This window comes from Patiria miniata, unplaced genomic scaffold (genome assembly GCF_015706575.1).
Source record: "Patiria miniata isolate m_02_andy unplaced genomic scaffold, ASM1570657v1 HiC_scaffold_24, whole genome shotgun sequence".
Lineage (NCBI taxonomy): Eukaryota > Metazoa > Echinodermata > Asteroidea > Valvatida > Asterinidae > Patiria > Patiria miniata.
The window spans coordinates 22,023,608-22,038,728 of record NW_024037063.1 but is presented as its reverse complement, the minus strand read 5'-3'; the positions used below and the strand labels follow the sequence as shown (position 1 = coordinate 22,038,728).

Below are 15,121 nucleotides of genomic sequence, written 5' to 3'. Positions count from 1 at the left end.
CCCCCCCCCCAAAAAATGAAGTATGTTAAGCGCAAAAAATACAGCGAATCCGAAATATTGGTCAACTTTCATGGAAAGAAAAACAACACACTTGTTTTCCGCACTATAACTAAAAATCTACTCATGGTATCGAATTTAAATTTCGTCTTGTGATTGGTCATTACATCAAACACATTTCTTGTGAAGTTTGAGAGAATTCGTTCAACAATACAAATAATAGAACCAAAATAGTGTAGTGTGTTAAGCTCGAGAAATAACAAGTCGAATTGAAGCCAATATTCTTTCAAAAGAGGGCGCGCTTCACAAATAATGGTCGCCACCGTAAATAACTTTTACAAAAACAGTACACTCGATTCCGGACAACTACTCAAGAAAACAATGCTGTTTGTAAAAACTGTGAAGAATACAACCTGAACTATACACTATTTTCTTTCAAACTTCATAACTAGTTGTATAATCGATTATTTTTTCTTCTTTTTTCCTTAGAGGTGAGTCTTAACTAGAGTGTTTCAGTATTTCTCCATGGTCAGGTTTTGTCCGTAAAAACTTGAACAATGCCTTCCGCGAGCGGGCGAGTTCCCGAACTGAGTCCCTGGACAGCTTTGTCCCCCAAATCACGGACAACTTGAATGCTTGTGATGTCGCAAAGTATCCTGTTAGCTTAAACAATCAGTATTACTAGCCATTTAAGTTAATAAGATCCAAAAATAGAGTGTCTTCAGCGGGAAATATTTAATTCGAACTCGGTACACGCTTTGTCATGTTTGTGAAAAAACATAATCAATAAAATTATCATTACAATGTTGTCGTTGATTACCCGTTATGTCTGAAAGAAGCTTCTTAAATATCATGAAGAATGGTTGGTCAAATATCGTTGGTCAAAAAAGTTTATGTATCATCCAACAGCGCCTCCGACATCGGCGTGAAAAGTTGAGACCGTAGTTTTGGATGTGCGCCCTCTACAGGCCAAGTATAGCCATGCATGCAAAATATAATTATCAAAATCGCACTCGTTGTGGAGCCAATAACTCACGAAATATCTGTTGCATGACATTAGAATTTCGCCCGTTGATTGCTTATGTTGTTTTAAAGACAAGGTGTAAAAATCAAGAAAAAATGGTTTAGCAGTTAAGTTAATAAAGCCGGTGATCACGGGCTAGCGCTAACGAGATATAAAATAACGGTGCCGCGCCGGTGAATATCACTGCCGCTTTAACGAGAATTCAGAAACCTTCAACAAACTCGTTCTTTGGACCATAACTCAAGAAATATATCTGTTGTATTAAAACATTTTAAAGGTTATTTTCCATGAAACTTGACTATATACGGATTCGGCGTATTTTAACACGTACACAGCTAGCCGTACATTGGTGGCCCACCCGCGGCCGGACGGACTACCCAGCTTTCCTAACGCTCGATACCGATTCCGAACATTCCGAACACAATTCCTAACCGATTCCTAACCAATTCCTAACGCTTTCCTAACGGCGCGTTAGGAATTGGTTAGGAATTGGTTAGGAATTGGTTAGGAATTACAAGTGGGTGTTAGGAAAGTGATATCGGATTTCGGCACACGTGACCTTTAACCCGAGTAAAAGATGGCGGCCTCCATGAGTCCGCCATTGCTCCGTGATTCAGGTAAGAGAACGTATATTTTAACTAAATATTCACACTTCTAAATACATTAGGATTCATTTTTATCCGGTGGGTTATTGTTGGATGTAATTTTGGGTTTACTAATATGCAGAGATGTTGAGACTAGGATAGGTAAGAGCGATGTTTTGTAGGGAAATTATGCTGCGGTGTAAATCAGCGCGCATAACGCTATGAAGGTGAGCGCGTAGTAGTACCGCGTAGCTTCAGGGGGATTGACGATATCGGGAACGTGAATCGCTGTTGTTTTTATGGAATGGACATGAACTTATACTGCTCTTTTTTGGTGATACTGCTGTTTGTACTTGTACATGCTTTTTTATTGTCAGCAGTCGCATGGTTGGTACTTTTTGGGGAAAGACTGTTGCAACCTGACGCTACTTTTTTCTTCATACATCTTCTCAACGAAGGTCATTCATTGCAAAATGATGATAAGACTTGAATCTGGGACTGAAAAACATTTCCAATTTTGTTAGGAAATACCGGCACATGTACTTGGAAAATTTTCTTGACTCTCCATAGACATGATAGATATTTCACACAATCGCAGAATTGGCATCTGGTTGCAATTTTTTTTTTTACTTGTTGGTAGGGATAAACTACTAGATTTGGTGCTAGTGTGCTTGGTGAGATATGTTTTAACCATAGAATGATAGAGTTATAATATTAATTATTATATTATTAAATTACTAGAGCGCTGACTCAGTCATAGTCATACTAGGCCTACTACTACTACATGTACTACTACTACCGTTTTACGGATACCGTACGCCCCTCTTTGAATTACTTTTTTGGGGGGGGGGGGGTCATAACAATTTTCGAGGGCATAACAACGACAATACTAATTCCCATCATGCAACTGTAAATGAGCCTGATGGGACGTGTATTTTCATTGTGATGTCCCCACTCCCCACCAAATTGCAAAGATGAATGCGGTATCCGCAAAACGGCTTATGTACAAAGTGATGCCTGCTGGGTGCACTGTGCACAAACATATGGAAAACCTGAAACTTGGAAAATATCTTGTATAAGTAATTTCCTCTCCCTTCCATCCCTGCATCAGAATTTGGTTATACACAAGTCACAAGTGAGGCGAGGTCATCATGTCTAAGATGGGGTGGCTACATGCTGCATGTATAGATGAAGTGATGTTGGTGTTCAGCGTGTTTGGTGAGTCCTATTTTGTCATGTTCATATAGGAAATTTAATAGACCCTGGAGATCTCCCCTCCCAGTCTTGGTAGTGTGCCCCCCTGTTTGTTTACTTTAGCCCACAAGTCCCCCTAGACATGCTAGATTATAGTTCTTGCCTCCCATTTTTCCTTGGAAAGAATGTTGCAACCTGACGTGATGCTATTTTAGAAACAGAAAAGTCACAATTTTTTGGGCTTCCTTATACCTCAGATATTAAATTCATTTCAGCATTGTAAGGAATGTCTGGATGAGGTCTTTCTTTAGGTGAGATTTTTAGACGAAAAGTTGACCTGCAAATAGAAAACGTAGGCCTTCTGCGGTTAGCAAGGTTGGAGGAGCGCCTACACAGAAAGATATACATTTTCAATCTGCCTAAAAATCTCTCTTAAACTGTCTTAAACAATAATAATAATAATTTCATTCAGTAATAACATAGTCTTTATGTTTGTTTCTTTATAGCTATGCCTATAAGAAAGGAAGAGGTGATGGATATTGGGCGCATATCATGCGACAATATGCCCATGGTCGCTACCAATTTGGCATTGGCCAAAGCTGGGCAGTAAGAGATGGAAGGCGGAACTAAAGAAGGTTGAGAGTTGCCCGCGCCACAACACCCCCAGACCACAGATCTGATGGGGCGCAGAATCGTCTGCAACTGCTCTTACCATGAGGTATGTTATTTATAAATCATTCTTCATGTTTCTATAGTGGACTCAATTTTTTTCATAGAATTGTCCTAATGAAAAATTGTAGGCACTTTTGTTTGGCGAATATTGAAGTGCCTTGGAGTGTCAAATAGAGCAAGGGTTAACAATTTAAAACTGCAGAAGGACCCCATGCCATCCATCGAGAGGAGACTGCAAAGTAAGCTCCTTTCTATTCAGCGTTCCAGTATCATCCCACAGCCTCTGTACAGACAGCTACGACCATCTAGCTCCAAGTGCCCCAGGTTCTTCGGACAGCCCAAGATCCACAAGAAGGATATCCCCCTGCGTCCCATTGTAGCTTCCAGAGGGGGTCCTACATACATCACAGCCAGGCATCTTGCAAAGATCCTCCACCCCTTGGTAGCAAACACCGAACACCACATCAAGAACTCCGACCAGTTTGCAGCATTCATCCAAGACCTCACCCTCCAGCCGGACGACATCATGGTCAGCTTTGATGTCGTCTCCCTCTTCACCAGCATTCCCACCTCAGACGCCTGCACCATCGCCAAGGACAGACTTCAAGCAGACACCACTCTCCAAGACCGCACCGACCTCACCCCTGACCAGCTTCAAGATCTGCCCCTCACATGTGTCAACTCATCCAGCTTCAGATGGCGGGACAAATCAAATTCTTCGAACAGTCGGCTGGAACTTCCATGGGATCTCCTATATCCCCGTTTCTGGCTGACTTGTTCATGGAAGAATTTGAACAGACCGTCATCGCAACAGCAGATCACCAACCCAAGGTTTGGCTCTGATACGTGGACGACACCTTTGTCATCTGGCAACATGGGCAAGACAACCTCCAGCTCTTCTTGGAACACTTCAACAAGCTTCACAGCAGCATCCAGTTCACCATGGAACAAGAAAGAGATCGCAACATCTCATTTCTTGACGTTGAGGTGTCCAGAAAGCCAGACGGATGTCTTGCTCTCAGTGTCTACCTGCACAGCAGCTCTTTCCACCACCCAAGAATCAAGTCCTCTGTCAAACGAGCCCTCATCCACAGAGCATACAACGTCTGCGACGATGAATGCCTACCTCAAGAACTCCATCACATCACCACAGCACTGCAGCACAACGGATACCAGCCCAGCCAAGTCAAGACACAAGACCCAAGAACCATTCCCGGCCGTAAGGTCTCCTATACCCAAAGCCAACTAGTTAGGGCCCCTAGTTCCATCACCCTCCCCTACTTAGGCACCACTTCTCATCACATCCAACGCATCCTCCAAAAGCATGGAATTCGAGTCTTCCACACAGCCCCTCTGAAGATGCAGAACCTGCTGACTTCACACAAGGATCGGTGTGTCCCAGAATGCAGACCAGGGGTGTACAAGATTCCATGTCAATGTGACAAAGTGTATTTTTCAGTCATAAACGTATTTTGGTGTTTTATTTTCTGTACAGGATACTACAACCTAACCACAAGTGGTCCATCCAGGCCAGCCACAAGTGATGCGTCCAGGCCAGCCACAAGCGGTGCCCCCCCCCCCCCCCCCCCAGCCACAAGTGGTGCGTCCGGGCAAGCCGCACGCCGTCTGTCAAGGCCAGCCACCGGATGTCCATTCAAGCCAACCAACTTTTGAATGCCCGCAATGTTTCTAAAGAGTAGGAGTGGATGCATTTACTGACCACCACAAGAGTCAGCAAGTGAAAAGCACACCCTCCCATCAGGTGAGCCAGCCCCCCTCTCGCCAGGAGAGCCAACCAGGAGAGAGCAGGCCCTCTGTCCCACTGCCTTATCGTCAGGTGAGCCAGCCAGTCTCTTGGGAGAGCCAACCAGGAGAGAGCAGGCCCTCTGTCCCACCGCCTTCTCGTCAGGTGAGCCAGCCAGTCTCTTGCGAGGAGAGCCAACCAGGAGAGAGCAGGCCCTCTGTCCCCCTGCCCTCACATCAGGAGAGCCAGCCCCCCCCCCCTCTCGCCAGGAGAGCGAACTAGGAGAGAGCAGGCCCTCTGTCTCCTGCCATCCTCCAGTCCTCCCCTCCAACCAATTGTATCGCCAACTTTCCAGATGAGGCAGCCTTCATTGGACTGGGCCAGGTTTTTTTTTTTACATCGGAATGACACTTGATACACCGGTGTGTAGAATACTCCTTTACATGTTCATTCGACTTGGATGAAACTCCTTTAAGGCAGTTATTAATAAAACAATTAATAAAACAGTCGAAACAGCTCAGTGCTTGTCCACAAAACACATTTCTAGCTGAAAATTTGATATTTTCTTCTAATTAGCAATACGGTCCAATCGACTTCAAACTAGGCACACATTTAGACCACCATCCGGAGATTCAGGCCGAATGTGGTAAATTCCAAATTCTTGTTGCAAAAGGTTCATTAGGTCGTAGATAGATACAGAAAATTTCGGAGAATGTGTGACATCACCATGACGTCATGAAAATTTGGTTTTTTTACATTGGATCGACACTTAGACCACCATGTATAGAATTTTCATGTACTTGTTCATTCGACTTGGATGAAACTCCTTTACTGCAGTTATTGCTAAAACCGTCAAAACAGCTCAGTGTTTGTCCACAAACACATTTCTAGTTTCATCATGAAACTAGAAACTGGTGTTTCCTTGATTTCTCCACGATTATTAGCCCTGTCATGCCTGCAGTTGAGCATTTTATAGGGTCATATTTCAAGATTTCTTTGACGTGAACCATAATTTGCAAGTGGGGAATGATTTTATTCCGAATAAATGTTTTTACTTGATTGGTGCATCAGTAATTAAAAAGTGCATAAGAAGTGTTTTAAAACTTGCATGTACACACAAAAATGTAGTTAGATTATGTATAGTATAATTATAATTGACACTTATAGTAGTCTTATCTCATGCTGTTGAAAGCATAGGCTTTTGCAACTGATCAGTAAATTGTGTTGTCCCTTATTTTTGGGGTTCTGTGATGTAACTTTTGATTTTCTGAAAATGTTGAAATTGCTTCTCTCGATTTGTGGCATCTGCAACCCTCTGAAAAAAAAAATGGTTTTCAATGGTTTACTTTATGCTTGTACATTGCATATTAGATCACATTAACTAATAAATGTTTGGTATTACACTACACAAATTCTTCTGTTTTACCTTTTGGTGTCCATTCACACCCCCCCCCCCCCCCCCATTTTACACATAATACGATTATAGAAAATATACAGAATAGTTCCCAATAGAAGAGCGCGGTGTTCAAAAAGACAACTTGCAGCCCAAACTGTATAATTATGAAGAAATACTTATTGCAAAGATGTAATTTATTCGGAAATATTAATAATTAACAGTAAGAGTCACTAATTTGCTGTTAATTTGATGGGGGGGTTAGGGCAAATGCTCTCACGCTCGGAAAAATGATGAATTGAGAATATAATGAAAAAGTTAAGGAATTTTGGGGACAAATTTGCTTTAGGGCCCCCCCCCCCCGAAAAAATCCTGACAACATTAAACATTTTCATCAATTTAATCTAAAACTACTGGTTTGCACTAAATTTATTAGATTTAACCTCAATTTACACCCTCAAAATTATAATTTACATTAATTTTGCAATATATATGCAACAAAGCACAATTAATTTACCTGACATTGCATTAAAATCCATTAAATGTTAATAATTTACACCAAAAAGTACTCGTTTTACACTGAATTTTTCACGATTTAACACCATTCCGTCAACAAAAAGCACTTTTCTTCGTTTTCTCTTACTTCTCTCTTTCCCCCTCCTTTTCCCCCCTTTCCTTCCCCTCTTCCCCCGGGAGGGTAGTCCACTATGCCCCTTTTCGTGGCCCATAATAGAACCATGGAACTACGGTTCTTGTTTGACGAATTCTCTCGATATTCAAGAGAAATGTGTATTATGTCACCACCAATTAATAGATAAAATGATAATCAAATACAGCTGGTATTTTGTCTATTATTGTCCGGAAAAGGGGGTTATTTTTGTAGGCAGGGTTTTCTCCGTGGCGACAAAATTTGTTCACGGTGCCGACCACTATTTGTGAAGCGCGCCCTCTTTTGAAAGAACATCGACTTTAATTCGCCTCGTTATTTTTCGCCCTTAACACACTACATTGTTTTGGTTCTATTATTTGTACTGTTGGACAAATTCTCTCAAATTTCAGGCAAAATGTGTATGATGTAACGACCAATCATGAGACGACATTTCAATTCCATACTATGAGTATTTTTGGGGTTATCGTCCGGAAAACGAGCGCGATGTTTTTGTCCCACGAAAGTTTACGATAATTCCGATTCGCTGTATTTTTCGCGCCAAACACACTAACATTTTTCGGTTCTATTATTGTTGTTGGTTGATGAATTCTCTCAATACTCAAGAGAAATGCATAATATATTATGACCAATCATTGGATAAAATTTCAATTCCGTGCAAAACGTATTCCTTGATCGTCCGGAACAAGTGTGTTGTTTTGGTAGGCAGGACTTTCTCCGTGGTGACAAAAGTTCTTTACGGCCGGTGACCACTATTTGTGAAGCGCGCCCTGTTTTGTAAAAAAAAATCGGCTTTAATTCAACTCGTTATTTTTGGCGCTGGACGAATTCTCTCAAAATTCAAGAGACATGTGTATTATGTAACGATTAATCACGAGACGAAGTTTCAATTTTATACCAAAGGTCTTTATTGAGTTATCGTCCGGAAACGAGCATGTTGTTTTTGTTCCATGGAAGTTTACGATAATTTGGATTCGCAATTGTTCGCACTTAACACACTACATATATTTTGCTTCTATTTTTGTTATCGCTATAGATTGACGAATTTTCTTGATAGTCAAGAGAAATGTATAATGTAACGATGAATCACGAGACGAAATTTCAATTCCATACAATGAGTATTTTTTGGGTTATCTTCTGGAAAACGAGCGTGATGTTTTTGTCCCATGAAAGTTTACGATAATTCGGATTCGCTGAATTTTTCGCGCCAAACACACTAAATATTTTTGGTTCTATTATTCTTATTGTTCGACGAATTCTCTCGATATTCAAGAGAAATGTATAAAGTATAATGACCAATTATTGGACAAAATTTCAATTCCGTACAAAACGTATTTCTTGAGTTATCGTCCGGAAAACGAGTGTGTTGTTTTTGTAGACAGGACTTTCTTCCGTGGTGACAAAATTCTTCACGGTGGCGACCACTATTTGTGAAGCGCGCCCTCTTGTGAAAGAACATTGACTTTGATTCGACTCATTATTAATTTTTTCGCACTTAACGCACTACTTTGTTTTGGTTCTGTTGCCTGTATTGTTGGACGAATTCTCTCAAAATTTAGAAGAAATGTGTATTATGTAACTACCAATCACAAGACGAAATATCAATTCGATACCTTTATTGTTTTTCTCTTCCTAAACAGTATCTTGTGTCGCAACACGTAGCAAAACTTGGGGATGGGCTGCAGTGGCAGTCCAAACAGAACATTTGCCTCACTTTTGCACAGGAACAATAGTCCAAGAGGACATGCTATCTCAAAAATTAATTGGAGCATTGAATTGAATTTTGGCCAGATGATTGGTCACGAAAAGAAGACACAATAAACAGAAGATTTAAACGAAATATTGTTTTTCTCTCCCTAAACAGTGTCTTGTGTCGCGACACGTAGCAACACTTAAAGATGGGCTGCAGTGGCAGTCCAAACAGAACATTTGCCTCACTTTTGCACAGGAACGATAGTCCACGACGACATGCTATCTCAAAAATTAATTGGAGCATTGAATTGAATTTTGGCTAGATGATTGGTCACGAAAAGAAGACACAATAAACAGAAGATTTAAACGAAATATTGTTTTTCTCTCCCTAAACAGTGTCTTGTGTCGCGACACGTAGCAACACTTAAAGATGGGCTGCAGTGGCAGTCCAAACAGAACATTTGCCTCACTTTTGCACAGGAACGATAGTCCACGACGACATGCTATCTCAAAAATTAATTGGAGCATTGAATTGAATTGTGGCCAGATGATTGGTCACGAAAAGAAGACAAAATAGAGAGAAGATTTCAATGAAATATTGTTTTTCTCTCCCTAAACAGTGTCTTGTGTCGTGACACGTAGCAACACTTAAAAATGGGCTGCAGTGGCAGTCCAAACAGAACATTTGCCTCACTTTTGCACAGGAACGATAGTCCACGACGACATGCTATCTCAAAAATTAATTGGAGCATTGAATTGAATTTTGGCTAGATGATTGGTCACGAAAAGAAGACAAAATAGAGAGAAGATTTCAATGAAATATTGTTTTTCTCTCCCTAAACAGTGTCTTGTGTCGTGACACGTAGCAACACTTAAAAATGGGCTGCAGTGGCAGTCCAAACAGAACATTTGCCTCACTTTTGCACAGGAACGATAGTCCACGACGACATGCTATCTCAAAAATTAATTGGAGCATTGAATTGAATTGTGGCCAGATGATTGGTCATGAAAAGAAGACAAACTAGACAGAATATTTTAACGGAATATTGTTTTTCTCTCCCTAAACAGTATCTTGTGTCGCGACACGGAGACCAACTTGGCGATGGGCTGCAGTGTCAGTCCAAACAGAACATTTGCCTCACTTTTGCACAGGAACGATAGTTCATTGATATTTTGTCCAATAATTGGTCGTAGAGTATTATACATTGCTGTTGAATATCTAGAGAATTTGTCAAACAATAATCATTATAGAACCCCCCCAAAATGAAGTATGTTAAGCGCAAAAAATACAGCGAATCCGAAATATTGGTCAACTTTCATGGAAAGAAAAACAACACACTTGTTTTCCGCACTATAACTAAAAATATACTCATGGTATCGAATTTAAATTTCGTCTTGTGATTGGTCATGACATCAAACACATTTCTTGTGAATTTTGAGAGAATTCGTTCAACAATACAAATAATAGAACCAAAATAGTGTAGTGTGTTAAGCTCGAGAAATAACAAGTCGAATTGAAGCCAATATTCTTTCAAAAGAGGGCGCGCTTCACAAATAATGGTCGCCACCGTAAATAACTTTTACAAAAACAGTACACTCGTTTCCGGACAACTACTCAAGAAAACAATGCTGTGTGTAAAAACTGTGAAGAATACAACCTGAACTATACACTATTTTCTTTCAAACTTAATAACTAGTTGTATAATCGATTATTTTTTCTTTCTTTTTTCTTTAGAGGTGAGTCTTAACTAGAGTGTTTCAGTATTTCTCCATGGTCAGGTTTTGTCCGTAAAAACTTGAACAATGCCTTCCGCGAGCGGGCGAGTTCCCGAACTGAGTCCCTGGACAGCTTTGTCCCCAAATCACGGACAACTTGAATGCTTGTGATGTCGCAAAGTAGCCTGTTAGTTTAAACAATCAGTATTACTAGCCATTTAAGTTAATAAGATCCAAAAATAGAGTGTCTTCAGCGGGAAATATTTAATTCGAACTCGGTACACGCTTTGTCATGTTTGTGAAAAAAACATAATCAATTAAATTATCATTACAATGTTGTCGTTGATTACCCGTTATGTCTGAAAGAAGCTTCTTAAATATCATGAAGAATGGTTGGTCAAATATCGTTGGTCAAAAAAGTTTATGTATCATCCAACAGCGCGTCCGACATCGGCGTGAAAAGTTGAGACCGTAGTTTTGGATGTGCGCCCTCTACAGGCCAAGTATAGCCATGCATGCAAAATATAATTATCAAATTCGCACTCGTTGTGGAGCCAATAACTCACGAAATATCTGTTGCATGAGATTAAAATTTCGCCCGTTGATTGCTGATGCTGTTTCAAAGACAAGGTGTAGAAATCAAGAAAAAATGGTTTAGCAGTTAAGTTAATAAAGCCGGTGATCACGGGCTAGCACTAACGAGATACAAAATAACGGTGCCGCGCCGGTGAATATCACTGCCGCTTTAACGAGAATACAGAACCCTTCAACAAACTCGCTCTTTGGACCATCACTTAAGAAATATCTGTTGTATTAAACATTTTAAAGGTTATTTTTCATGAAACTTGACTATATACGGATTCGGCGTATTTTTCTCGCTTAACGCACTACCGGTACAGGTAGCCCAATAATTAGACCCATGGAGCTATGATTCTTGTTTGACGAATTCTCTCGATATTCAAGAGAAATGTGTATTATGTCACCACCAATTAATAGATAAAATGATAATCAAATACAGCTGGTATTTTGTCTATTATTGTCCGGAAAAGGGGGCTATTTTTGTAGGCAGGGTTTTCTCCGTGGCGACAAAATTTGTTTACGGTGCCGACCACTATTTGTGAAGCGCGCCCTCTTTTGAAAGAACATCGACTTTAATTCGACTCGTTATTTTTCGCCCTTAACACACTACATTGTTTTGGTTCTATTATTTGTACTGTTGGACAAATTCTCTCAAATTTCAGGCAAAATGTGTATGATGTAACGACCAATCATGAGACGAAATTTCAATTCCATACTCTGAGTATTTTTTTGGGTTATCGTCCGGAAAACGAGCGCAATGTTTTTGTCCCACGAAAGTTTACGATAATTCGGATTCGCTGTATTTTTCGCGCCAAAACACACTAAAATTTTTCGGTTCTATTATTGTTGTTGGTTGATGAATTCTCTCAATACTCAAGGAAATGTATACTATATTATTACCAATCATTGGACAAAATTTCAATTCCGTGCAAAACGTATTCCTTGATCGTCCGGAACAAGTGTGTTGTTTTGGTAGGCAGGACTTTCTCCGTGGTGACAAAAGTTCTTTACGGCCGGTGACCACTATTTGTGAAGCGCGCCCTCTTTTGAAAAAAAAATCGGCTTTAATTCAACTCGTTATTTTTGGCGCTGGACGAATTCTCTCAAAATTCAAGAGAAATGTGTATTATGTAACGATTAATCACGAGACGAAGTTTCAATTTGATACCAAAGGTCTTTATTGAGTTATCGTCCGGAAACTAGCATGTTGTTTTTGTTCCATGGAAGTTTACGATAATTTGGATTCGCAATTGTTCGCACTTAACACACTACATATATTTTGCTTCTATTTTTGTTATCGCTATAGATTGACGAATTTTCTTGATAGTCAAGAGAAATGTATAATGTAACGATGAATCACGAGACGAAATTTCAATTCCATACAATGAGTATTTTTTGGGTTATCTTCTGGAAAACGAGCGTGATGTTTTTGTCCCATGAAAGTTTACGATAATTCGGATTCGCTGAATTTTTCGCGCCAAACACACTAAATATTTTTGGTTCTATTATTCTTATTGTTCGACGAATTCTCTCGATATTCAAGAGAAATGTATAAAGTATAATGACCAATTATTGGACAAAATTTCAATTCCGTACAAAACGTATTTCTTGAGTTATCGTCCGGAAAACGAGTGTGTTGTTTTTGTAGACAGGACTTTCTTCCGTGGTGACAAAATTCTTCACGGTGGCGACCACTATTTGTGAAGCGCGCCCTCTTGTGAAAGAACATTGACTTTGATTCGACTCATTATTAATTTTTTCGCACTTAACGCACTACTTTGTTTTGGTTCTGTTGCCTGTATTGTTGGACGAATTCTCTCAAAATTTAGAAGAAATGTGTATTATGTAACTACCAATCACAAGACGAAATATCAATTCGATACCTTTATTGTTTTTCTCTTCCTAAACAGTATCTTGTGTCGCAACACGTAGCAAAACTTGGGGATGGGCTGCAGTGGCAGTCCAAACAGAACATTTGCCTCACTTTTGCACAGGAACAATAGTCCAAGAGGACATGCTATCTCAAAAATTAATTGGAGCATTGAATTGAATTTTGGCCAGATGATTGGTCACGAAAAGAAGACACAATAAACAGAAGATTTAAACGAAATATTGTTTTTCTCTCCCTAAACAGTGTCTTGTGTCGCGACACGTAGCAACACTTAAAGATGGGCTGCAGTGGCAGTCCAAACAGAACATTTGCCTCACTTTTGCACAGGAACGATAGTCCACGACGACATGCTATCTCAAAAATTAATTGGAGCATTGAATTGAATTTTGGCTAGATGATTGGTCACGAAAAGAAGACACAATAAACAGAAGATTTAAACGAAATATTGTTTTTCTCTCCCTAAACAGTGTCTTGTGTCGCGACACGTAGCAACACTTAAAGATGGGCTGCAGTGGCAGTCCAAACAGAACATTTGCCTCACTTTTGCACAGGAACGATAGTCCACGACGACATGCTATCTCAAAAATTAATTGGAGCATTGAATTGAATTGTGGCCAGATGATTGGTCACGAAAAGAAGACAAAATAGAGAGAAGATTTCAATGAAATATTGTTTTTCTCTCCCTAAACAGTGTCTTGTGTCGTGACACGTAGCAACACTTAAAAATGGGCTGCAGTGGCAGTCCAAACAGAACATTTGCCTCACTTTTGCACAGGAACGATAGTCCACGACGACATGCTATCTCAAAAATTAATTGGAGCATTGAATTGAATTTTGGCTAGATGATTGGTCACGAAAAGAAGACAAAATAGAGAGAAGATTTCAATGAAATATTGTTTTTCTCTCCCTAAACAGTGTCTTGTGTCGTGACACGTAGCAACACTTAAAAATGGGCTGCAGTGGCAGTCCAAACAGAACATTTGCCTCACTTTTGCACAGGAACGATAGTCCACGACGACATGCTATCTCAAAAATTAATTGGAGCATTGAATTGAATTGTGGCCAGATGATTGGTCATGAAAAGAAGACAAACTAGACAGAATATTTTAACGGAATATTGTTTTTCTCTCCCTAAACAGTATCTTGTGTCGCGACACGGAGACCAACTTGGCGATGGGCTGCAGTGTCAGTCCAAACAGAACATTTGCCTCACTTTTGCACAGGAACGATAGTTCATTGATATTTTGTCCAATAATTGGTCGTAGAGTATTATACATTGCTGTTGAATATCTAGAGAATTTGTCAAACAATAATCATTATAGAACCCCCCCAAAATGAAGTATGTTAAGCGCAAAAAATACAGCGAATCCGAAATATTGGTCAACTTTCATGGAAAGAAAAACAACACACTTGTTTTCCGCACTATAACTAAAAATATACTCATGGTATCGAATTTAAATTTCGTCTTGTGATTGGTCATGACATCAAACACATTTCTTGTGAATTTTGAGAGAATTCGTTCAACAATACAAATAATAGAACCAAAATAGTGTAGTGTGTTAAGCTCGAGAAATAACAAGTCGAATTGAAGCCAATATTCTTTCAAAAGAGGGCGCGCTTCACAAATAATGGTCGCCACCGTAAATAACTTTTACAAAAACAGTACACTCGTTTCCGGACAACTACTCAAGAAAACAATGCTGTGTGTAAAAACTGTGAAGAATACAACCTGAACTATACACTATTTTCTTTCAAACTTAATAACTAGTTGTATAATCGATTATTTTTTCTTTCTTTTTTCTTTAGAGGTGAGTCTTAACTAGAGTGTTTCAGTATTTCTCCATGGTCAGGTTTTGTCCGTAAAAACTTGAACAATGCCTTCCGCGAGCGGGCGAGTTCCCGAACTGAGTCCCTGGACAGCTTTGTCCCCCAAATCACGGACAACTTGAATGCTTGTGATGTCGCAAA

General features: G+C 39.8%; 1 pseudogene; it reads left to right on the top strand.

The window, feature by feature from the left end:
* The first annotated feature begins 3,682 nt into the window (after positions 1-3,682).
* LOC119732366 lies at positions 3,683-5,908 on the top strand (annotated as a pseudogene).
* The last annotated feature ends 9,213 nt before the right edge of the window (positions 5,909-15,121 follow it).